Source organism: Peromyscus maniculatus, chromosome 11 (genome assembly GCF_049852395.1).
Source record: "Peromyscus maniculatus bairdii isolate BWxNUB_F1_BW_parent chromosome 11, HU_Pman_BW_mat_3.1, whole genome shotgun sequence".
In the NCBI taxonomy this organism is placed as follows: Eukaryota; Metazoa; Chordata; class Mammalia; order Rodentia; family Cricetidae; genus Peromyscus; species Peromyscus maniculatus.
The window spans coordinates 55,827,017-55,852,235 of NC_134862.1; the positions used below are offsets into that span (position 1 = coordinate 55,827,017).

The window sequence follows — 25,219 nt, forward strand, 5'->3', positions numbered from 1 at the left end:
AATTGTATATATCTCCCCCAAAAGACTGTCACAACCTCTCATGAAGTTGGGAAGATCATGCAGTCCTATGGTGAGAATCCCTCCTCTTGGAGTAATCCCATCTTTTTTGAGCTTCCTGAGTGTGTATTGGTCAAAGAGTGTCTCCTGACTCTACTTTAATTTCTTTGTAAATTTCAACAGGAAGAGACCTAGTGTTTTGTGTACTTGATCATTTAATATTATTTTCTTTGTGATAAAGACAGAGTAAGAATCTCTAGTTCATATTAGAAATTTGGGAATAAGCTTTATTATATTATTGAAAAGAACATTATGGGATTTTTCTGATATTAGATTTACTTAGAATCTACAGAAAAACTAATGTTATCATTGTACCATACTGCAGTATTTACAGACAGTTGGAGAGCATTTCTTATTTTGTACACATGCACATATAGTTACATCTTACTCTGTGGGTGCATTGATCACACATATCAGAGTATAAATATCAAAGGGCAGCTACCTCAACCTAATTAAAATTGACAAGGAAACCTAATTTATTTTCTTATGCACTAAATAGTTAGTGACTGTTTGCTATGTACAACATGGCTAGTGTGGTTATACAGACTGTAATAGAAATTTTGCTCAGTTAAAGATGTAGATTACCCAACCAGAGAAGAGAGCCTGATCTGTGTGTAAAAGCTGTGTAGAAATCAAACAGATGTAGCTGCATTGGTAGTTGTTTCTGGCAGGAAAAATAAACCATATATAAAACATGAAGTAGCAGAAGCCTGAAAAATAAAAGAGAACTAAAGTATTGTCTTGAGTGATGGGGAAAAGAAGAGTTTACACGACCTGAAGTTGGAGCCAGATTTTTTCAATTGATCCTTTGAACAACAACAACAAAATATTAAAACTAAAGAATACAAAGAAGGCAGTGATGGCATTATACAACTTTTGAAGATATAACTGTGCTTAGGTTGTAGAAAATTTGGTCGAGATTCAGGAAAGTGGTGTGTGCAATACTCTTAAGTGAGAAACATTGATGGATTATGTGAAGTATATTGGGTTATGGTCTAAAAGAAGTGGACACAATTGTGTTGTCTATTGCACGAATTGTTCTCATAGCTATTAAAGAGAAAAAAGTTGATACAACATTGATTCACAAAGTTGTGTAGATAACAATGGTGTCACTCAAATGGGAACATTTAAAAGTAATTAATGCTTGTAAAAAACAAATGGTAAGTTCAGTTTTGAATTTACTAATATGGATGGCTTTATGACATTGTCCTGAGAGGACACAGTACACAGATATTCCTCACATTAATCTAAAGCTCCCAAAGGAAATCTAAATTATCATACATTTCCAGTTATTAGTTAATAAGCTATCCACAAATAGACATTAGAAAAAACTATGGCTCATTGAAACACAGGAGTGAGTCTATTGGAGGGGTCTTATTAACTCAAGGATTCTTTTTTTTTTTTTTTTTTTTTTGGTTTTTCGAGACAGGGTTTCTCTGTGTAGCTTTGCGCCTTTCCTGGAACTCACTTGGTAGCCCAGGCTGGCCTCGAACTCACAGAGATCCACCTGGCTCTGCCTCCCGAGTGCTGGGATTAAAGGCGTGAGCCACCACCGCCCGGCAACTCAAGGATTCTTTATATGACTTGTAAATAGATTTAAAAATTTTAAATGTGGTGGTAAAAAGATGTTGAAATTAAAAACAAACATTACACCAGGGATCCCAATGTGGTGATAACACTGATACCTGCTGCTTTGTTTGCTATAATCTGACCCCCATATACCAGAGGACACTTGATGTTGTTTCTGTCTGGCATTGATGCTACAGTTGCTTCTGTTACTACTGCAACCAGAACTGAAAATTGGATGCCACTGCTGTGTCTGCTACTAACTCAAAAATGTATCCCTTGCTGTGTGTGGTGATTTGTGTTTCTAGATGGAAATTTAAATCACTAGGTGTGTGCATCTGATTACCCTTCTAAAGCATATGCTGTTCTGGAATCAATCAAATCTATGACTTTTCTGTTCAAATCACTGCTTTTCAAGGAACATTCTTATCCTATGGAAATGGGTTTCAAACAATGAGTAGCTAATATTTCAACAAATTAGCATTATAGACATTATACTAACTATATGAGAGATGTTAAAAAAATTAAGGGAGGAAAGACAGAAGAAGAAAAGAGAATAATACAATACTACTCAGAAATTAATGAACATAATTATTCCTATATGTCAGGAGTTGTCTCAGGAAGGGAGTTGAAAATCCAATTTTTGTCCCTACATAACCATGTAGAATTTGTTGTTTAATTTAATGAATTTCACACTCTCTTTTCTGATTCTGTAATGTTGTATATAATTTTTTAAGGAGTTTAAGATAAAACACAGTTTCTTTTCTGAGCTCTCACTAGTTTTTACTCTGTTAAAACCTTGTTTACTTTTAAAAGGGGGAGGAGGATGTAGTGGAGACTGATGATGTAAAGTTCTAAAGACTAAAATCTTAAATATGACCTCCTATTCAGATGAATTGCTGTTCATTGGAAGATCTATAAGCATTGTGCTGAATGTTGTCTCATATAGCTCATATGTTGAAATTCTGCCTCTCTAAGATAACCAGATTGGTTCAGTGGTTAAGATCACTAGCAGCTCTTGCAGAGGACCTGGGTTCTGTTCCCAGCACCTACATGGTGGTTCCCACTGTCTGTAACTCTAGTCCTGTGAATATGACTTTCTCATAGGTGGTGCACAGACATGCATACACACTGGAAAGAAAAAACCCACAATTTAATTAATAAATTAAAAGTTGTTAATTAATAAAGTATTTTACTAAAAAATTGTTATACTATATAATTAAAATGTCTATCTCTTATTATTAATATCTCTTCTGGTTTCATTTAAAATTTTTTTCATTCTATTATATATAGACAAAATAGAACATGGAAGAAATTAAATATATATATATATATATGTATGTATATATATTTTATTTAACTATAAAAGCTATGAGGCATCCAATGTTGCCTTCATAAAAATTATTTTATGAGAAAGTATTTGTGTCATACCTGTAATGAAAGTGAGAATGAAAAATAAAATAAAAAGCTACAACACAGAATTACCAATAATACATGATAAATACCTAATTTTTATGTTTATAGCATTTGAGAAAATTAATTTTCTTACCTAAAAGATGCAAGCTTATTTACCTTTACAATATATGCTGAAAGAATTTGTCCTCTTATTAGTAATTTCAAGTGCTTAATTATGTGTATTATATGATAATGTACAATAGTATGAATAAAAGCATGAATAGTTATAGAAGTTCAATTATAATCTGTAGAACTCAATTAGAGTTGAATAAAGTATATAATTAGATTGGACAATTATCATGCACTTTTTGAGATCAATATTTTCTATGGAAAATGAAAAACAATTCCAAAGAATTTTGAGAAAAGGAAAGAAAAAAAGGCTACAATTCAAACCTCTTTCAACATTTACAAGATAATACCAATCAGAAACATCTTATACTTGTATAAGGAACATTCAATCATCTGTCGATAAATACCTTCTGATTTGGGGTAAGTATTCTGATAGAAAGAGACATACAGATTCCTTCAGAAATATTTTTAATGATGACGTCAAGTGTGGATGATTGTTAATTGAACTATGGGAAAATGGAGTTGAACAGGTAAAGGGAAGGACTTGGGAACAGAGCTAAATAGATAAAAATAAAAAAAAAAAACAACTTTTTTTTTTATCTATTTCATTATAAAAGCTGTTACAGTACCTAGTAAGATTGTTTAATAGAAAGGTGTAAGAACAAGTGTGAAGACATACATTTGGAGGTTAGTAGAAGCAAATGCTATCAGATAGAAAATAAAATCTCAAGAAGTTCATCTAATCATAAATAATTTCAAGAAATGGACTTGAGAAGAAATTCAGCAATAGGAATGGAGAGATGGCTCAATACTTAAAAACACTGGCTGCCCTTCCCACAGACCTTGGTGGGATTGTCAGCATCCACATGGTAGCTCATAACCCTCTATAACTCTACTTCCAGAGGATCTGATGTCTTTTCTGGCCTCTATATGCAATAAACTTGCACATGGTACACAGACACTTATACATACAAAAAATAAATTAAAAAAATAATTCATCCCAAAGTCTGATTACATGAGAATGAACTAGAGGATTTTAAAATGTGATGGTACATTTTAAAAGCAACATTGTACTTTAAGAAGTAGTGTTACACAAAGTATTGTTAACTCATCAAAGACAATACAGATCAAGAATTAGCCAGACGTGGACAGAATTAGGCATCCCCCAAGGCCTACCAATGTGTAACATTCTCTCTCACTGTCACTATCAAAACTAAACCACCAATCACTCACTGATAGTTTTTGTGTAGTTTTGTCCTTTCCAAAATAGCATGTGCTTGCAATCACATAATATGTATCTTTCACACTAAATGATATTCATTTAAGATTTCTCTATGTATTATTTAACTTGGTGGTCCACTTCTTTGCTCACTGAATTATATAATATTAAATCAAGATGGCATGCTTCTCTACTCACTTTTTTGAGAGAAACCTGTGTGTTGCAAAATGGTAGTAAGTGAAAAAATGCCACAAGTATTTTGTGTGCATGCATTTAAGCTACTGAGAAAAATACCAAAGGATGTGGTTGTTTAACTGAATGATAAAATTGTACTGAATTTCATGAGACTCTGAAAACTGTTGTTCAAAATGCCTGTCATTTTGTATACCCACCAGCAAGAGAAAAAAAATGCACCCTTCACAATTTGCTTTTGTTTTATTTTAATTTAGCTGTTGTAATTTTTTTCTTTCTTCCTTTGGACAAGGTGAAAACTTGTATTATCCTTGCAAAAGTACAAAGAAAATAACTCAGACAAATGCCATAAAATCACAGAAAAAAAATGCTGTTAAAACTGGAGTGAAATTGGTGACATTCTGAAAACTCAAGCTAATCCAAAATCAGCAGAGAGAGAGTTGGGACAAAGAGATGCAAATAGAACTGCAGCAAAGCAGTTTCCCTTAATCCCTCTACAGTCTTCAGGCACTACTTTTGTTTCACAGGTTAGTTTAAAGCTCAGGACTATTGATTTCTTCTGTGTCAGCTTGCATAACACTTTCTGGTGCTCTAAGCGTCCCCAAGGAGGAGGAATCCTGGTAAATTCCTTCTGGAATTCTCCATGTCATGTCTCCAAAGTGTACAGTGTCCTCATAATGGAGACCTACTTTTAGATTCTGACAGATACCCAAGGACAATAGCAATAGCCTATACTGCTTTTAGGAGGTCTCTTGAACTCCTTTAAACAACACCTCAAACAGAGGTTCTCCATACCTGTCACTAGAGCTTTTGTTAGAGCATCTATGGCTCTTGGGGGGGGGCTAGAATTTTGACCTCAAGTACCATAATTTCTTTTAAATTATGCACGTGTATATATACACACCGAATAAAAAACACTCACACACATGTAGCTTAACTAAAAATTAAACAGTATGTATTTTTATGGCTTTTTCAACCATCTCTAGTGTTCTTTATCTCATTCATCTTTCCCTCTTTCTGTATTTTCCTTCTGCCTACCTCACAGATAAAGTCCCTCTCCCCTGTTTTCATTCCTTACCTGTTATCTATCTGCGTCTCTAGAGACCCTCCCAATCCCATTTACTTTCCTGATGTCTGTGATTAATACAGGTGAAGCATTCACGTCTAATGGTTTAGGACTGGGGTCAAGAATCAGAAGAAAACATATTCTATTTCTCTTTCTAGGTTTGGGTTATCTCATTCAGTGTATTTTCCTATTCTAATCATGTGCCTGAAAATTTCATGATTTCATTTTTCTTGACAGTTGAATAGAATTCCATCTGTATTTATGATTTATTATCATTATCTATTCAGTAACTCACGCACATTTGGGTTGTTATCAATTACTAGATATTGAAAACAGAGAGACCACGAACATAATTGAGCAAGTATGTATTGAATTGAATGTTGAATCCTTTGAACATATGAACAGGGATGATATAGTGGGGTCATGGATCTCTACTTTTAGATTTTGGGGAATTGTCCACATTCATTTCCATAGTAGCTGCACTCATGTGCGATTTCACCAAACAGTGAATGGTGACTCCCCTTTCCCTGCAAATCAACATATCTCTCACTGTTCATCCAAGGAGCTTCTTTCTGCAGCAGACAGAAGCTACTACAAAGATGCAGAACTGCCTCTGGCTGGAGAGGCTGTAGAAAATAAAGGATATCCTATTATGACCCCTTTCTAAACCAGTGAAATTTGCAAATGTGTTCTAAATACCTATCCTTATATCCACAGAAAGTAGAGCTTAAACACTTCACCAAAGAAGTTTCCGTTTGTAGCAAAGGGAAGAGTTCATTATAGGAATCATTATAGTAATTTGACAACTAGTCAAAATACATAGAAGAAGTGACACGGGGTACCCAGCCCCTGCTCCAAATAGTGCCTCTACAGTACAAGCCCAATACCTAAGGCTCAGGAAACATTGTGGAAGATGAGGTAGAAAGATTGTAAAAGGAGGAGGACCAGGGAACTTGTGGCTAGATAATGTCCTCTATATTTGTCAGGGAGGTGCACCCGTGAAGTCCTAATGATATGGTCACCTGAACAAGACTTGCATAATAACAAGATCAACTGACATTCCAGCATGGATAGAAGGCATCTCATAAAGCCTCACCCCAATATAAAGAGCTACAGACAACTTATGGTGACTAAGAAGGGCAGAACCAGTCTTTCTCTTCTTCCCTGACAATTTATCTAAAGTTAGGTGGTCAGTTCTAAGCACATATATGTATATATATATGCAATACTATATGAAGTAATCAAGTTGTGTGTGTGTGTGTGTGTGTGTGTGTGTGTGTGTGTGTGTGTGTGTGTGTGAAAGAAGAGATCATAAATGTGAGAGAGAAGGTAAGTAAATGGGAAGATTTGATATAAAGTATAAATTGTAAAGAATGCAAATACAGTACCTATGTATTAAAAACTCAAAAATATGATATTTTAGTTGAATAAAATCTAGCCAATCAATATTCTCGTGATATATAGTTTTATTTCCTATTATCTTTTATAACGATGTAGATATTTCTTTAATAATGATAATGTTAGATGAAAATACTGTCATCATCCAGAATATACATGAGGACATATTTTCTCAAAGTTACTGCATGGGGTTCATTTAGGGGCAACATCATGAAAACTGGGAAGTCCTTTGAAATTTGGTCACTTTCTTATAAGCTGTTACTTCATCTTACAACCAAGTCTTAGTCTTTTAAAATAAAAATTGACTTTCTGACATCTTTGGTGAAAGACCGGTAACAACCATTTCCTTATCTATACACTAGGCCAAAGGTATTTACATAAACTCTTTTGAGTTTATAGACAAATAACTTTCCATTGTTCACCATAAAAAATGAGGATTGGATATTTTCTAAATTGGCCATTAGGAATATAAGAAGAGGGAAGAGAATTAGCAACCTGTTATTGTACCTGGAGTCACTGCTTTTTAGAATGCTTATTAGCCTTATGACCCTGGATATAGATAGTAAATTAGGATAGCTAGTTCTTTCAAAATTCAAACTGGCTCAGTTTTGCATTGTTTACAAGGCTGATCAAGACTGGCAAAATGGAAAAAAAAAAACCGAAATGATCAAAATGGAAAATGTTGGCTACTATAAAATGAATTCTTATGGAAAAATGACCACAGGTAAAGCTTAGAAAGTGTTACTCTTAGACTTTTCCAAGGCCATCTTCACTTTTCCATAACAAGATCTTGAGAACTTCATTTCTGCCCTGAGCTGCTACAGGCCTTTCTTTCTTTCTTTCTTTCTTTCTTTCTTTCTTTCTTTCTTTCTTTCTTTCTTTCTTTCTTTCTTTCTTTCTTTCTTTCTTTCTTTCTTTCTTTCTTTCTTTCTTCCTTCCTTCCTTCCTTCCTTCCTTTCTTTCTTTCTTTCTCTCTTTCTTTCTTTTCTTTTTTTTTTCTACAAGAAGGGTGGATTACGTTCTAAAACAAACTCTAAACATCTCTGTGAACAGCCAAGGACTATACAGAAATGGTATCCTTGCAAATTCCACAACACATGTTGTCAGTGCTGGATACTAGCAAAGATGTCTGCTGGGTAGCTCTCAACAATCCTCTAGCAAAATATTATTAGCCAGGAAGTCAATATCTCCTTCTATTTCCTCATTTGCTTATTGATGTCTCTTGACCTAAGTAACAAATTTTATATAACATATGGGGGGAAGAAAGGCTTTCTTTTCTATTTTTTTCTGAGCTTCCAGAAGAGTTATTTTATAGCTTATAGCCAACAAAGCTCTTTCTCATTTTGATGTTTGCGTATATGATGCCCGAATTGTGATCATACTTAAATCCCTAGAAGGATGTCTTTGCAGAGTGAGATCTTGAAATAACTAAAACTTCATGTTCTGAGATACAGTTGCATTTATTCTGAATGATCATGTGGACTTATGCATGTGAGGAATAATAATATATCACATGGAGATGACTCCCAAGCACTTTGTGAACATATATGGTATGCAAATACAAATTTTAGAACACTGAAAATTTTAATAGCATGCTTTACCACATGAATATATTTACTTAATCTCTCAATAAACTTCATAGTCTGTACCAAATTCTCCTGTGCCATTTTGTTGTTATTACTATTATGTTTAACTCAATCAGCATGTTGTTTTCTTTTTGGTGCATTTATCTTTCTAGAAAGAATGACTTTAATGTCCAAATTTCTTTGTAGCTGTATTGTCCTATGAAATTTGGTTAGTGGACTCTGAATGTCCATTACATTTCTTATTAGATGCTTCATGGTTTTTTTTGCCCACATTTGCCACATGCAAAATAAAAGTTTAATGACTTACTACAATGCTGAGCCATGAGAGAAAACCTTACTGGATCACTGAAGCCTTGAAAATGAGAACACTAAAGCCATTCTAGGAATGTATCTGAACTCTATGCAAACAAACAAAGAAACAAAACAAACTTTAATTTACTTTGAGTTCTCATTTATAGACTATGTAGTACAAAGCTTCTATTCTGCTTCAACTATTCCTTGTTACAGTCTAAGAAACTTTAATCTATGGTTTAAAGATATGGGCGAAGACATTTAAATGCTTATAGAAGCAATGATATTTGATTCTAAGGTTATCATATTCTCTAATTGTTGATGAATTGAATATGTTAATATTTATATTCTACTTAGTGTGTTTCTCCTTGTTTCATTTAGCACATTTTTGCTGGGAAACATGTAGCCTACAAATGACCTCAATGTATTTGTTTTCTTTTACTAAAGAGGGATGATTAAAGAAGTAGGTGAATTATGGAGTGAACAATACTCATATTTATCTATGGACTTACTTTATTCTCCAATTAGAACTACAATACTGTAACTCATTTTTATATCCTTGTAACACTATGATGTTGAATAAATGATCAATAAATATTTATCAACTAGTATTTTAGACTTACTCTTTTTCCAAAATATGCATGAATTTTATATAATCTTTAAAAAATACTTTTGTCTATATATTCATAGTTCCTCCACAGAGCCAAAATTGGATGGTGAATATGAAGAATTGTTTCCCATTCTCCTACAAGGATTTCTTGAGAAGAAAATATACAAGAATTAGTGAGACTTAGAAATGCCAAGAGAATTAGCAATCAAGTAGTTCAGTTTCTCTTTATTTTCATTAAAGAGGTGAAAGGCCTTTAGAGTTCATCAGACACTAAAAGTAATGATGCATCCTAATTAAGTAAATGTTCTGTTAGCTTTCTTGATCGTACACTGTAAAAAAATATAAGGAGAAAAGAATTAAATTGCTTCATGCCCCTCTCTCCTTGATAAAATACTTCCCTCAGCCCCATCTGCAGAGATCCTCTTGTGGTCCCTCTCTCTCTCTCTCTCTGATATTTCTTAAATTTCAATAGCATCTGTGCTTAATATTTCTATGCTTAGTGTCTTGTCTTCATCCTGGGATTGGTATTTTCCATATAGACTTCAATTAATTGAACATGATTGTAGATGTAACGGTCTTATTAAATAAGAAACACAGAGCCAAATGCAAAGTTAAAAGCCCAAGAGGTCAGAGCAGTAGCTAAGAGCTGAGTCTAAAACCACCTTCTTATCACTCACTGCTGCTGCTGTCCTTCCCCTGAGAATGAGACCTACTTCCTGTCTGTCTGTCTTTTTACTTCCTGTCTGCCTGTCTTTTTACTGACTTTCTGTTCTGCCTTCTCATTGGTTGTAAACCCAACCATATGACCTCCTTGTCACTGTCTGTCTGTACAGACCTCCAAGTCTCTATGGTTGGTATTGAAATAAAAGGCGTGTGTCTCCAAGCTGGCTATGTCCTTGAGCACACAGACTCTGCCTGCCATGTGTTTTGATTAAAGGCATGTGTCACCACCGCCAGCTTCTGCTATGGCTTGCGATTAGCACTGACCCCCAGGCTACTTTATTTATTAATATACAAATAAAATCACATTTCAGCACAAATAAAATATCACCATACATGATTCTCACTTTCTCCTTCTGTCTCTCCCTCTTCTTCTCTGTCTTACATAATATTGTATGTATCTGCTATACGATACTATTTGAATATGAGTAAAGCTGTTTGCTCAGTACTATATTAAAATAAGTTAATGCAATCTATAGATTCTCAACACTTCAGTTTATTTGTAGAAAATAGTGGGATTTCTTGTCTTTCAGCATCTAAATAAGTACATTGCTTCTAGAAGCTTGAAGGAAGTTCTGTTTCCTTTGCTTTTCTAGATTCCACAAGGTTCTCAGACAGAATGACCTGGCTGATCAAATATAAAATAACTCCAGCCAATATTCTGCTTTTGCTGTCAACTCTGACTCATATAGCCTATGCCTCCATTTTTGAGATTTATAGTTATAAACAAGAATGTCTTACACATCACAAAGTGCATATTATAAAACTTGTAAATCTATTTTTGTCATGAAAGACAATATTAAATTTTGATTTTTAGGATGTGAATATTTTGAAATTACAGATGTTTACTAATATAATGATTTGACAAAATAAAATAAGTTAATCCTATAAATGCCAAATTGCAAAAATATATAAACTAGCTTTATAATTCAGATTATATTAAAATATTTTATTTTTCTCTGAATATATTTTATTTCTACAAAGCTAATGAATAATTTAAAGTTGCAGAATATGCTAATGAAAATAACAAAATCACTTAAAATTAATATTTCCACTTTAATTTTTCTCTTCAACACTAGAGAAATGTAAAATAGTGAATAAAAATAAGACATTGGAGTGCTGGTACAGAGGTTAAGAGTGAATACTGTTCTTACAGAGGACCTGAGTTCTATTTCTGACACCAGTCATGTGGGGCACAATGACCTATGTCTCTAGTTCCTGGGGTAGTCAAAGCATCATGCCTTTGTGATCACTTACATTCACATGCACATCACCATACACACACACACACACACACACACACACACACACACACACACAATTAAAAAGAATAATAAATAAATAAAATTAAAGAATTCTGACATTAAAAATGTCAGAAAGACATTTATCTTTTTTTTAAAATGTAGATATCATAATATAATTAAAACATTTCTCCCTCAAAAACCTCCAACATCTCCTTTCTTGTTTTTTTTTTCAATTTCATGACCTCTCATTAATTGCTATTGCATGAATATAAAAGTCACATATACATTTCTAAATACAACCCACTGAATCTGTGTAATGTTACTTCTATGTAGACTTTTCAAGTTGATTTTTAGTATTGGATAACAAATTGATATGCTCCTTTCTGGGGGAGAATATTTCTCCTGTTTGCAGCATTCCTTGGTTGCCTTTATGTGGGTCTTTAGATTGAGTTGTTGCCTAGTCAGTTTTCCCTGTCATATTGACATATCTAGTGGTCTTCTTAAAACTGATTTCACAATGTAACCCTAACATTGAGATCAAATTTCCAGTATAATGTCATGTGGAGGGGCCATTATTCGAGACTGTAGCCAGTGAAGTAAAAAGAGAGAGAGAGAGAGAGAGAGAGAGAGAGAGAGAGAGAGAGAGAGAGAGAGAGCTGTCCTCTGTCTTTCTGTCTCTCTACTTTGTCTTCTTCCCTTTTTGGTAACAGTGGGAAAGGCTATGTAAATATCCAGCATCATTTCTATCTGCAATGCAGAAAGTAGACCCTCTCTAGGGACCACATTTACAAACAACTGGACCTGGAATTTCTTAGTCCCTACAGCTGAGAAAAATAAAGTTCTGCTGTCTTAGCCATCCAGTGTATGATGTGTTCTCACCACAGCTGGAAAAAAACAGATTAAGACAGAAGTTAATAACCTATCTTCAATTTCTGTATACCATGCTTCTCCATTTTCAAATAAGCACACTGATTTATTTCACAACATGTAAAAAGATCAAGTTAATATCATGACTAGTAACATAGTTTTAAGTCAAGGGTTGCTTGTGAAGACTGTTGTTTCTAACAGGATTTGGCTCGCTGGGTCAACGCATAGCAAATATTGTAAAAATATTTTGAAAAAGAATATTTTACTTGGTAACTATATTTCTACATATTTAGGTAAATTAAATACAACAAGCATTATTTCAAATGCTGGAGTGTTTAATTAAGTACTTAGTTTCAGCCTTTAAATAAACATACATTGAGCTTTTCCCATGTGTTGAGTACTGTGTTAGATAATAGGAATAAAGAAAGAGGAAGATGAAAAGAGCATAAAAGAAATACAAATGTGATTTTTTTTAATGTGGAAAGAGTAGTTAATGGTATGTTATTTGAAATGCAGTCAATTTATTGAGCACACAAATACATCCAGCTGTACAAACTCTACTCAAAAAACGTTTCTCACAATGTTTCCTAAATCATAAAGAATATTTTCAACTTAAACATTTTAATTTGGTAAGACAACAACATGAGACATTTAAAAATGTTTATACTTTGCCTGGCAGGTGTGTCACACTCCTTGAATTCCAGCACTTGGGAGGCAAAGGTAGGTGTAATTCTGAATTTGAGGTCACCCTAGTCTACAGAGTGAGTTCCAGGATAGCCAAGGCTACACAGAGAAACCCTGCATCAAAAAAAAAAAAAAAAGGAAAAAGTTTAGATTTGATTTTTGTTGTTGTTTCTTTATAATTCATAACAGACATTTAACAAATAGATTTTGATGCTCACATTCACTTTTGGTTTGTTGAATAAATAAATAAATAAATAAATAAATAAATACTTGCATCAAATACTCAAATTTTGACATATATAAAAGATTGATGTAAATTATGATGGCTTTCTGTTCTCCAGAATTTTGAGGAATATTAAACAATTAAAGTTTTGATAGTTTGTTATAAATTGGAAAGTTTTCTTTATTTCAAGAAACCTGTTTTGTTCTGTACGTTTCTATTACATATTCATATGTCCTTTATATGAGGGTTATTGGATCATGTTTCTCTCAATGCAATACTCCCATTTTCCATACGGATTAGAAATTTAAGAGGTAAATCAGATGTGGTTTAATGAAGTACTATATTGAAGGTAGCTAGACTCTCCACAATTTACAATGTGAGGGAGAAATAGTCTAAAGACACTCCAACACATGTACAAAGAGAAAACTGAAGGCACTCCATGGGAAATCAGCATTATAGTGTTAAAAACTTTCTCCTCATATGGGGAGTGTGGAGGAGTGTCTGTAGGATAAATTGGAACAGAAATAGAATTAGTAGCTTCCTAAATGCTCTGAGATAACTAGCTACACCTTATTGGTCTTTGTAGTTTTTTCACTTCCTTCCACTTATTCTCTATCTTAATCTCAAATGATGCCAGCTCTAAAAACTACTAAAGCGTTTAATTGATAGAGAATGCACAGTAGCTGAAAGCCTGGAAAACTGCATCTCCAACCCCTTAGATCCCTAGTTGGCATATGCTGATAATAACCATGTCACCTTGTCCTTTTCAGCTTCTTTGTAAGTATGAAAGGACAGACTAAATGATCCTTATAGACCATCTAGTTCCAACACATTTTTACTTAAGATTCAAATGCACAGAACCAGTTTATTTAACAGCATACTGATCTTATAAAATTAAATGCGGAGACTACTATACACAGAGGTACTAAAGGAGCTTTGGACACTTTAAACAAGAAAGCTCTAAAGACAAAATAAACACAGCAGGGAGACTAAATTGAATAAATTTCAATATCTTAATGAGGACAAATATGAATGCATAAATTTGTGTCAAATATGATTCTTTTTTATGCAAGTAACAATCTGAATATATATTATTGGTGAAATTATTAAGGCTACTCCATGTAGTTAAAAGGGAGGTTTATTTAGTGGCGTAACTTACAAATGAAGGGATAGGTAGGTTGCAGGGCCTGGGGAAGATGTAGCACAGTCCGGTGGTGTTCTCTGGAGAACTCTGCTCAGTTTATCTCCAGTGTCCAGGGTCCAGGCACCAAGAGAGCCTGTGCATCCAGATCTGGGGCCTTGTAAGCATGACAGTTACCAAAGCCTCAGTAGGGGTTGGAACTTAAAGATCAAAGCTGGAATGGCTACCCACTACATCATATATATATATGAAAACCCTTCTTTAATGGGCTCATGTTTTCATATTTTGCTATAAATTAGATTTTAATGTTAAAAAGTGACCTGAAGCATATAGATATTTTTCTTTACAAAAAAAATCACAACATGGTTTTCTTAATAAAGTATTTATTTTGAGGAGACTGGTAAGACAACTCGGTAAAGTGAACACTTGCTATCTGGCCCTAAAGCTTAGGTCAATTATGGAAGCCCACATGGTGGAAAGAGTTAAGTGGTTACCCATGTGGACCATGGCTCAAGAGAGTGTACACACACACACACACACACACACACACACACACACACACACACGCATGCACTCATGCACGCACACACACAAATCTAAAAGTTGTTAAAAGAATATGTGTACCCTTCCTTTTGGGGGGTTCTGAACATCAAATCAAGAATTCCAGCTATACTCAGAATAGAGTATAATGCTACATTCTATCTTTAGCACTAAATCATTTGAATGCTCCCTTGGCAGATTTTTTAGCAAGGTAATAGTTGAAATATATTGGTTTGCAGCTATAAAGGAAGAAAAGACAGGGAGGCAGGGAACACCCATCACTAATGTGAAGTCTGCTAAATGAATAGCTTCCAGTGAACGTAGTGGAATGAGAGGAGAAATGCTCTCAACTTAAAACTAAAAAGGCCCGCTTCTGACAGCACTGTGAAAACCACACTTGCTCTGAAGCCAGAAGATGGGGGATATAATGATATAATGTTTATGACACTATGAGGGGGTTGAGCTAAGTAATCACATGGTTTAATATCATATTCAACCACGTAAATGAACAATTCTTGGAATATTACAAAACTTTCCTAAAGTTTCTAAACTAAGATTCAAAAAATGAATATTACTGCTCCTGCATTATTTTAAATGTTTAACAATAACATTACATTTCTTTTACACACACACACACACACACACACACACACACACACACACACTTGTTTATCTGTTGAGCAAAACTCTTGCTACATAGCCTAGCCTGGCCTTAAGATTATAACCCTACTGCCTCATTTCTAGTCTTCTGAAATTACAGAATACAAGTGTGCTTTACTATGGATGACTATAAAATAAATTTTCGTTTCATTTGTCTGACTTAAGTCAAAATGGGTTGTTCATAAAACAACACATTCTTTTTAACAGTCAGTTAGATAGGTGCTCTTGAATAACATTCTGTGGCCCTCGTGGCAAGAAAATATTGTCTGTATACTCCACAGTTGTTAAGCTGTATTTGCAATGAACATGTCTCAAGATTTTGACTCTCTTTATGTGGTCTCAGATCCTCTTAGCCAAATTTATCAGCCTCTATAATAAACACAAAGATCATCCATCTTTTAGGAGAATGAGACAAGGAAGAAAAACTTCTACTCTGTCACAGTATGGGGCAGGTGTGCACCCTGAAAAGAGAAAGAAAAGTTATGACAGCATGTCTTCACTTAATTTTTGCCTTTGACAATCTTGTCATTATAAACACTATAGATACTTGAGCATACATATATTATTATTTTCTTCAATGGCACGACACCTAGCTATCTTTCTTTCTGTAGGTTATAGTACTGGCTTCTACAGTGTTGATTATCATAAAAGAAGTGTGTTTTTAGTCAGTGGAATTCTAGTTTATATTTCTGCTGAGGCTCAATTCCTCTTAGACATGTATATTTCCACCAAGTAGCTTATCTTTTATTATTGACATTTGGGTATAAGGTGCTACGCCAGAATTAACAACAGAGGGAAAAATTTAATGTTAATGTTTTGCCAATGAAATGTATTTTGTAATTCAAAATTGCAATGCTTTTCTTTGATAGCCTCTTGTGGTATTTTGTATCCAGAATAGTCAGCGTGCACTTGCATTCCAAGTTCACACAATTTGCAAGACTTGTTATTCTCCACATTTAGCAGAATATAACAGCAGTACTATCAAGAGCCTTCCCAATTCTTCCCAAGCGTGCACATGCACTCTCTTCAGGATAACTATGCACAGGTGGGGGTGCTATAGACTCTTGGCAAGCCAGAAGGTTGATCATGACCAGCAAATATTCACTTGGGACATACTCACTTGTATCAGATGTAGGAATTGGAACTAAAATGCATGCTTAATAAGAGATTTCTCGAGTTATCCTTCCTGTAAAACGTAAAGAGGTAACTATGGCTTTTTAGTACTATGGCTGAAAGAGTATTTTTTTTTTTAACATAGCTAAAGTGTTCTCCTAGCATAAATAAAAATGAGTCGCTACCCCCTAAATTCACTTCATTTCCAGAAAAGAAAGAGTTAAAGGGGAGGGTGATCCTTAAATACACCTTCAGAAAGGAAAGATTGCTTTACCTGCCAGTGTTTTTACACAGGCTAGGAAGGACCTGAAAGTGTTGATATTGTCTCCAAAGGCCCCTCCCCACTTCAGATCCACACTTCCTGGCTTCTACTCTCCCAGAGAAGAGGAAAAGAACATTTCCACTGACCCAGCTCCTCCGTGATTTACATACAGAGAGGAAATAAATGAATGGAGTGGGGGATGGGCTACTGAGAAGCAGAAAATAAGATTACTTACCAAGAACATTTTTTACCCACGGTAAATTCTTAGCCCTTCTATCACTCAGCAACTCAGTTTTTACAACAAATAAATCGATTTCCAGGTTACCATCCCCTCCTATTTTTAAAACAGACAGATGCCTAATTTGTAAGCTTCAGGGTTCCGGAGCAAGACGGAGCTGGAGTCCAGGGCTAAAGATCCCCTACCTGATTGTGATCTCTATACATCTTCTGGGTCACTCAGAGCATTTCTAAAGAAGGGGACCTAGAATCTTCCCTAAGAAAAGATTTTGAGGAGCAGCGGGGTGATGTTCATTCTACGGTCAAAAAATAAATCACTTACAGAGTTAGCAGCCTTTCAGTCAAACAGGCAATTCCCCAGCGGCAGTAGATTTCCAAGAGGAGAGAAAAGAGCGAAAAGACAAGAAAGCTGGTGGCGGAGAGGAAGCAGGGAAAGAAAGGGTGAGGAATAGGTTTAGGGAGGGAGTGGAAGGGGGCCGAAAAATGGGGTCACAGAAAGGAAAAAGGAGAAGAGATCGGGCTAATCTTACCCGATCGATCTGCTGATCAGGTGATCGTTTATGCGGTATCGGGGCACGAAAATGACACGACAATGCAATCCACACCAAAAGCCATTTCTCTACTTTAGCTGCATAACTGCAGGAATCAAAGGCAAGGCAGACCCCGCACCCACAGACCCTCCTGCAAACCTCCCACCCCACCCCCAATGGACCGGTGACAGTCCTCAGATTGTCCTAAAATTTAGCTTCTTAAAGCGTAGTTTTGGCGCTGGGGCTCCGGATTCAAATCAATCGCCATAAACACAGGCAGCATGATTGATCAAGGAACTGGGACCTAGGAGAGATGCTGCCGCCTAGGCATCCCATCATCCACTCCAGGGCCCCCTTGCTTAATCCTCCAAAGCATAGCGCCCTCAAAACCTGCAAGCGACTAGAGCCTTCAACCATTCATCTCCCAGCCCCTGTCCATGCAAAAATCGCTGACGAGTTGATCAAGGCAATGTAGCCGGTCCTGCTTGCTTATTTGGGGTGTGGGTTGTGTCAGGTTTTCTTACTACGCCTCCCTCAGTTGCTGCGAGGGAAAGGGTCTCAGGAAACTGCTAGTGAAATGCACTGATGGAATACTATTAATCCTAATGATAACGTTCCTAGAGCAGGTAAACTCTGAAAAGAACTGCGAGTGGGAAGACCCTGCAGGATTTCCGAAGCGGTGCACTCCTGAATTCTCATTGGATCGTCCCCAGCAGCCTAAGTCACTGCCGCTGCACTCTGAGGATGACTACAGCTTAGCTCGCTCACTAGTTCTCTACTCCCTGTCTTCAACACATCCTGTTACTTTTCTTTGCAGATCTGTTTGTGTTATGCATCTTGTTCTTGTGCGTGAGTGATCCAGCTTCTCTCTTTCCTCACTGTGTGGGGACATATGGTTTGGTAAATTTGTTCGGCTGTGGATCATCACAGAAAAGGTCCCCACTGCTACCGGTCCCCAGTTTTAAAAAAAACGTACTTCTTTAACATTTTACCTCCTTTACTTTGAGGATCTTGGCCCCTGAATAACTGGCTTTCAGTTGGTTAGAGGCCATCAAGAACCGCTGAATACTTCTGAGTCCTGCTGCCCTGCAGCCCACAGATCTACACTGCTGTGGAAGACCATGGAATATTTGCTTGAATCCTGGATGTATTTTTCTCACGGTCATCTTGCTTCATGAAATTTCCTCTGGTAAGTATCTCTGCACATGTAATGAGCAGCTAGTAACTTATTACTAGTGTTAATATTTTTTTAAATAGGCACTACTTCTCCTCTCTCTCTCTCTCTCTCTCTCTCTCTCTCTCTCTCTCTCTCTCTCCCTGTTTTGCATAGTTACTTTCAGATTGCAAGTACATATGTGACCATCAGTATATGCTAGAATTAGTAATATGTAGCACCTGCAATGACTTGCCCCAATATATCCTTCTTAAAAAAAAAAAAAGTCCCTATTTATATTCCAAGTTTCTATCAGGTAATGTGGACATCACCTCTCCCCAGTTTACTTCTCTTGGAACACAGTGTTGTATCACTGAAAAAGACATTTTTTGCTGTTAGTTTCTGAAAATGCCTGAGGAAGAGATGCCTACTTCTGGGTTTAAGAAAGTTCACTAGTCTCTCTGATGTTCAGAAGGTTGTCCAGGTCAATGTGTGCTCCTCTCCTCCTAAGCGTGTGAATGGCTGAGGGAGGACTTTGGTAAAGTGTGTCTCTGTAGATTTAATAGGATCCTGAACACTAACATGCATGGTAAGAAAAGGAGTCTGAGTCTTGAGGGCACAATTCTTATACAATATCCTCAGCATGCATGGGCACATTATATTGGCCATCGTGCTTCCTGTTTAGGCAGCGTATTGCAATGCGTTTCAGGTTTTGTGAATTATGCTGGCGAACAGTTAATTGGTCAGGGAGGTCTCCTTTCAGATGAAGAGAGCTATCAGAAGCCACTGATTATCTGGGTTCCAATACATTGAAATTCGGGGAGGGACTTTACATGAAAAATGTAATTGCCTCACTCCTCACACTTGCCCACCCCTGCCCTCAGTTTTTAATAAGTATGTTAATATGGTTCTTGCCTTGTGCTTTCATGAACATTTCTATGGGCTTTAACTGATGATCACTTCCTATTCCACATCCTTGTGTTGAGAAACACTTAAATGTTGGCTTTTACTTCACATTGGGGCAAGTGTTTGGTAATTATCAAACACAAATCTGCATGTGTCAGTCATCTGTAGAGCACCAGGAGAGATTTTCTGTGATTACCCCCTCCCCCCCCCCCCAAAAAAAAATAAGGACAAGTTTCTGCAATGTTCCTCTTTAATGGGCTGGATGGAGGTGAGGTTCTATTGTTCAAGCCTCTCTTCCCTAAGTTATTTTGTGTGTGTGTGTGGGGGGGGGGTTCCTTTTAATTTCTGGGAAAGAACTATTCCAGTCATTGATGGCTGCTGCGACAATTTAGGCAATGATTTCTTTCTTTTTAATTCAAAAGCCTTTTAAGCTTCCAGACATAAAAGTACTCCAGCTGCAGCATCGCCCCATCCCCCTCCTCTCAGATTCCAGGGCTCTCCCCCCTTGCCTCCCACCAAGTGGGAGAGGGATTGGGGTTGACACAGTGGTCCGCACCTCTTGGCGTCCCTCACCCAGAGCTAGTTTCTACCTGCTGTCTTTGCCAGTTCGGTCCGTCCTGCCTGACAAGCCAGTACCATTAGCGTCCGTGACTTCATTTGAAGAAACGAGGCTTTGGTGTAATTCGCCAATTCAAATATCCTCTCTAGAGGACTACTGCTGTTGCGCAAGGGTGGAGGGAGGGAGAAAGAGAAAGGAGAAAAACTTTCAGTGCAGTCAGACCGTTTTCTGCTTAATCAGTGTGGCACAGGGAGGCTCAGACATTCGCTGTCTAGGTAAGTACGTTTTGCTGTGTTAGAACCCGGAGCTCAGCCTTGTATGAGGGAAACTGACACAAGAGACAGGCTTTCCGCAGCCAAGGATGCTCTAAACAGAGGGTTAGCAACAGGCGACTGTGTCTGGAGATTTCGCGGCTGCTCCCAGCTACCTCTAAGCCTCCTGGGTTCTGGGGAGATAGAGGGCAAAGCGCCTGCTTGCCTGGCTAGCCCAGGGCTGGTGAGGGAGCGCGAGGGTGGGGATAGAGTCCCAGACCCGCTGGCGTAGGCTGCGCTCTCAACCCTGCGGCTCCGGGTGGACATTTGCAGCCCAAGAGAGTGGGCACACAAGGGTTTTGCAACCTCCCACGACGCCTGTTGTCCGGTTTTTCTGGGACCCCAAACCTCTTCTGTGGGAAAGACAGGCTTGCTTTTTTTCTGCAATCTCTTAACATTTTTTTCTGCGTTGCAATTTCTTTATTATTTTCCTGAGCTGAATCCTAAGCACAGCGCGCAATGCTTCTCCAGGTTGATTGTTTTTAAAAGCCCCGATCGCTGTCTTTATCTGTTTGTTTAGTAGGGCTTAGGATAACTGAAGGACTTTTTTAGATCAATGTTAAAGTATTGCTAGTCATCATCACTCTCTCCTTTCCTTCCTTCACTAACTCACAGAATCCGGAGGGAGGCAGGGTGAAGTGAGTTGGCTTTCAACTTGGAGCCAGGGCTTGGAATGCAATGCTATCTGCAATCCGAGGCTTAGGGGAGCTACATGTTTATGTTAAAGCCGCTATAAAGTTCTCACTTTTGTATTGCTCATCCCCTTTTCCTGGAGGTGGGGGTGAGAGGAAAGAAGACCCATTCCTGGGCGCTCTGCTCCGGAGGTGACCACCAGGGAGGGGGTGAGGCTTCAGGGCTGCAGGTTTCATGCTGTGTCTGTAGCCAAACAGTGGCAGAGAGTTGGAGTCTTTGATGCCTGTTCTCCCAGTCCCTCAGAGTTGAAACAGAAAGCCTCCTACTTGAGGTCCAGAACGTGATCAGTCCTTCGGAGCAGGGACCTCCTAGTAAGTGGAGCATGGCTGGGAGATGCAGTGTAGGCTCTATTTGAACGGGTAAAATGCACTTTCCCTGCTGTGTGAGCTGCCAAACAGCTGTTAGAAAAGAGGAGGAGGTGACCAGGGTTACAATTTAACCCTAGCTTGCTTGCAAAGGATAGCCAGCCAAATGTATGTAAGCTAAGAAGAAAGCCCCAAGCTGTAAAGCTGTCACAGTGTGGAGACAGATGATTCAGATTCTGGGGACTTTTGATTTGTTTGTCACCATGCAGTTAACCAGGTAAGGACTGAATGTCTATATGATATCATCAACTGTCTGTTTGACCCATCTTGTGATGAGATTTTCATTTCAAACTACAGAATACATACATTTTCAGATGGTCCTAACCTCTACAACTTCTTAATATTCACAGTCATGAGTACATTTAATAACATTTAAAGACTTGATGTGCATTCATTTAAATGTTTAATGTGGTTTTATTTGAACGTTAGACAGTGATAGAAATATCATAAAAATGGATCTAGGTGAAAGGCAGCAATTGGGAGGGTAGAGAGTTAGAGGAAGAGGTGGATAATCAATCGCCTTAGTGAAATATGGAAGAGGCAGTTATACAGAAATGCCTTAACCTGCTCCTACTGCTGGGGTCACACACCTTTCTATGCAGAGGGTGACTGGAGCACTATTAAGGGCCTCTTGAACTAGGAAAGTAATTTTGACTCTTTGTGGACATTCTTGTTCTATTTTGTCAGTCTGTAAAACAAAATTGCTAGGATTTGGCATTGGGTTGGTTTAGGAAATTGAAGGAGGAGCAGGAAGTTGCCCAAAGGCTGGGTTTTTACATGAACCTGGTGCAAACACTTTAAAGTCTAAGGAAAATGGATGAAAAACTGAAAAAAAAAATGAGAGGAAGATTATGGGAGCACACCTCAAATAAATCTCTTTTTATTCAAAGTTGATAGGCAGATTGAGCAATCAGTAGATTTCTTCCACTCTCAGATTTAATTCAATTAAAATGACAATATATCTGCATGGTCTAATGCTTTATTATTAGTGTTCTCATTTTGTTATATTATGGGTATGGCTGAAGGAGCTAAGAATTAGCCGAAAGTGAAGCACAAAAATCCAACAAATTAATAAGACACCGTCATAAACCATGCAGTTGCTAATAGCATTTTGTCAAAAAAAAAAAAAAAAACCTTACAATTTCAGTGGAAATAATTTTAGTGCTTACATTTATTGATGTGGACCCCTGAATCAATATTTTTCCAGCTTGTAAAGCTCACTGATAAAATATTGAATAAATAAGAATAATTGCAACTTTAGGTTGGAAAATTGCAAAGTTATAATACTTTTTGTCTTTTAGTTTGAGGCATAAAGTAGTTTTTAATCACACAAGAGAAAGTCTTCACACATTTCAGTTTGTCAATTCTTTTGTACTTTAGTCTCTGCAGTTTTATTATAATAAACATATTGTATCTCTGGGTGGATATGTGCATCTGTGTCCAGTTTTGGATTGATGGAGAAGACATTTATGTCAAATATTAATTTAAACAATATCCTTGAAGTGAAATATGTAGGATATCATATAATGATCAATTTAATTTACTTTTAACAGGATCATATATGATATAATCCTCTCATGAGCTATTTTCTTTTAGGAAACCCAGTATTGTAGTATAAAAGTATGATTTATAAATTATAACACCTGTTGATTATTTTCAATATAATTATTGGTGTACTACAGCTAAGTAAGTACACCAATACTTAGCTGAAAGAAGTCTCTATATTTAAATGTAACTGTTCAGATTCATATTATATAAACATGCACATGTTATCCTTACCATTAACTGGGCTACTAGATTGGTGTTATTAAATTCAAAACGATTGCTTTCCTGAATGGTTCTTCATAGGTGTCTCTCTGCAAGAGGGAACTGAAACACAGTAGTTGGCCTTCTAAACTTTGATGCTTCATTGTAAAATTCTGTCAAGGGCCTTTCTTTTTGCTATCATTTTATTATGTCCCTATTATCATTAAACTGAAAAAATACTGATTATAGCAAAATTCTAAAAATTCTTAGTAATTTAGAAAATTGAACTTACTATCTAAATATTTCCAGCGTAAATGGGACTATGAGAACACCACGTGACAAGGTTAGCATAAACTTCTTTTTTTAAAAAATAAAATTCAAAATGTGTTTGTGATTATGTTCAAGATTTAGGATTAATGTTGCAGTCTTCTAAGACTCCTTCCACTGTACTGCTTCATCTCTTTGAGAGTCAGGACATGGGAAAGGTCAAGTGTTGGTAGACCTAGGACATTCTCCTGCATCTCAACTCTAGTTTTACCTCATTTATATTGTTCTACTAAGATTTCTTCCCATGAGTTCTAACTTATTTTTCTCATTTCTCACATGCATCACAGAGAGGAAGTAATGCTTTTAAAGGACAAGCCAGGGTAAAAATTAAAGAAATTAAAGACAAACATGCTGAAAAAAACTTAATCCATCACTCAAAAGATTCTGTTGTGTTTTAATTTCTTAGTGTCAAATAGTATCAGGACTTCCTGAGAATGAATGTTGACAGAACTGTTTTTAATGGAAGTTTCAAGTATCCTTGGTCCCTGTGCAGTGGTGCCACCTGAGTTTAATATCATGAAATTTCTAACAAGAGAAGTAGCTCCCTGGCTGAAGAACAGTAGCTGTTATTTTATTGATAAGATATTTATCTTGGATTTTATATTCTCTATGAAGACAGACACTTTCAGAAAATAGGCCTTTTGACTGACTGACTTTTTATGGTTCATAAATTAAATAAAATGCTGTACCTTAGTAGATTTATATTAATTTATATGATTAGCTTAATGATGCCCTCCTACAAATGAATTACAAGTCTTCTTATATAATAATAATAATAAAGTAGAGAAACCTAAATATTGTAATTTATAGTATTTTTATAAATTCACATTCAGTTTATTAAAATGAAGGAGGGTTGACATCTGAACTGTTGTGTATTAATTTAGCAACTATTTGGAAAATTTTTTTTAGACACATAGCGGTATAATTCTGAACAATATTCTGTTGTACCACTATGTGTATTATATTACTTCATGACTTCAACATTTACAATTCATAAATTACCATTGAAGGCAAAAAAAATATAAATTTTATTGTTTGTTAATTGACAATTTCAATAGTTTAAATAATAAGAAAGTGTAATAATATTTATTCTGTTCTATAAAAAAGAAATGAGTCTTAGAAGTTGAAATTTAATCTGAGTACTAATGGGCTTTCCACTCAATCAATACCTGGAAGGTTTAGCTAGGATCAGTTCTTTGCCTTCTTAATGGTATCAAATAGCAACCTTAGTCCTGTACAATGGTCTTCAAATAATGTGAATAATGTTTTAAAGCTCTTATAACTATCCTTTCCAAGAATATCTGATGAGCTATAAAGAATATTTTTATTTAATTACTCACAAATACTCCTACTCAATTCCAATGGTTTCACAGGTAACTCTTTTATAAGTTATGAATTTACTGCTCTGCATAAAGTTTGAAATAAATAA

General features: G+C 36.3%; 1 protein-coding gene across 3 annotated transcripts in view; it reads left to right on the forward strand.

The window, feature by feature from the left end:
- Positions 1-18,036: 18,036 nt before the first annotated feature.
- Positions 18,037-25,219, forward strand: part of Brinp3 (BMP/retinoic acid inducible neural specific 3) — a 382,003-nt gene continuing 374,820 nt past the window's right edge. The window contains exon 1 of one of the 3 annotated variants that reach the window (XM_015997685.3): positions 18,037-18,919. The gene's annotated coding sequence lies outside the window, so the exon portion shown is untranslated. Of the gene's footprint in view, positions 18,920-20,448; positions 20,624-21,593; positions 21,935-25,219 lie in introns of those variants that run through there. The other 2 variants (XM_006978971.4, XM_015997686.3) reach the window with 2 other exon arrangements.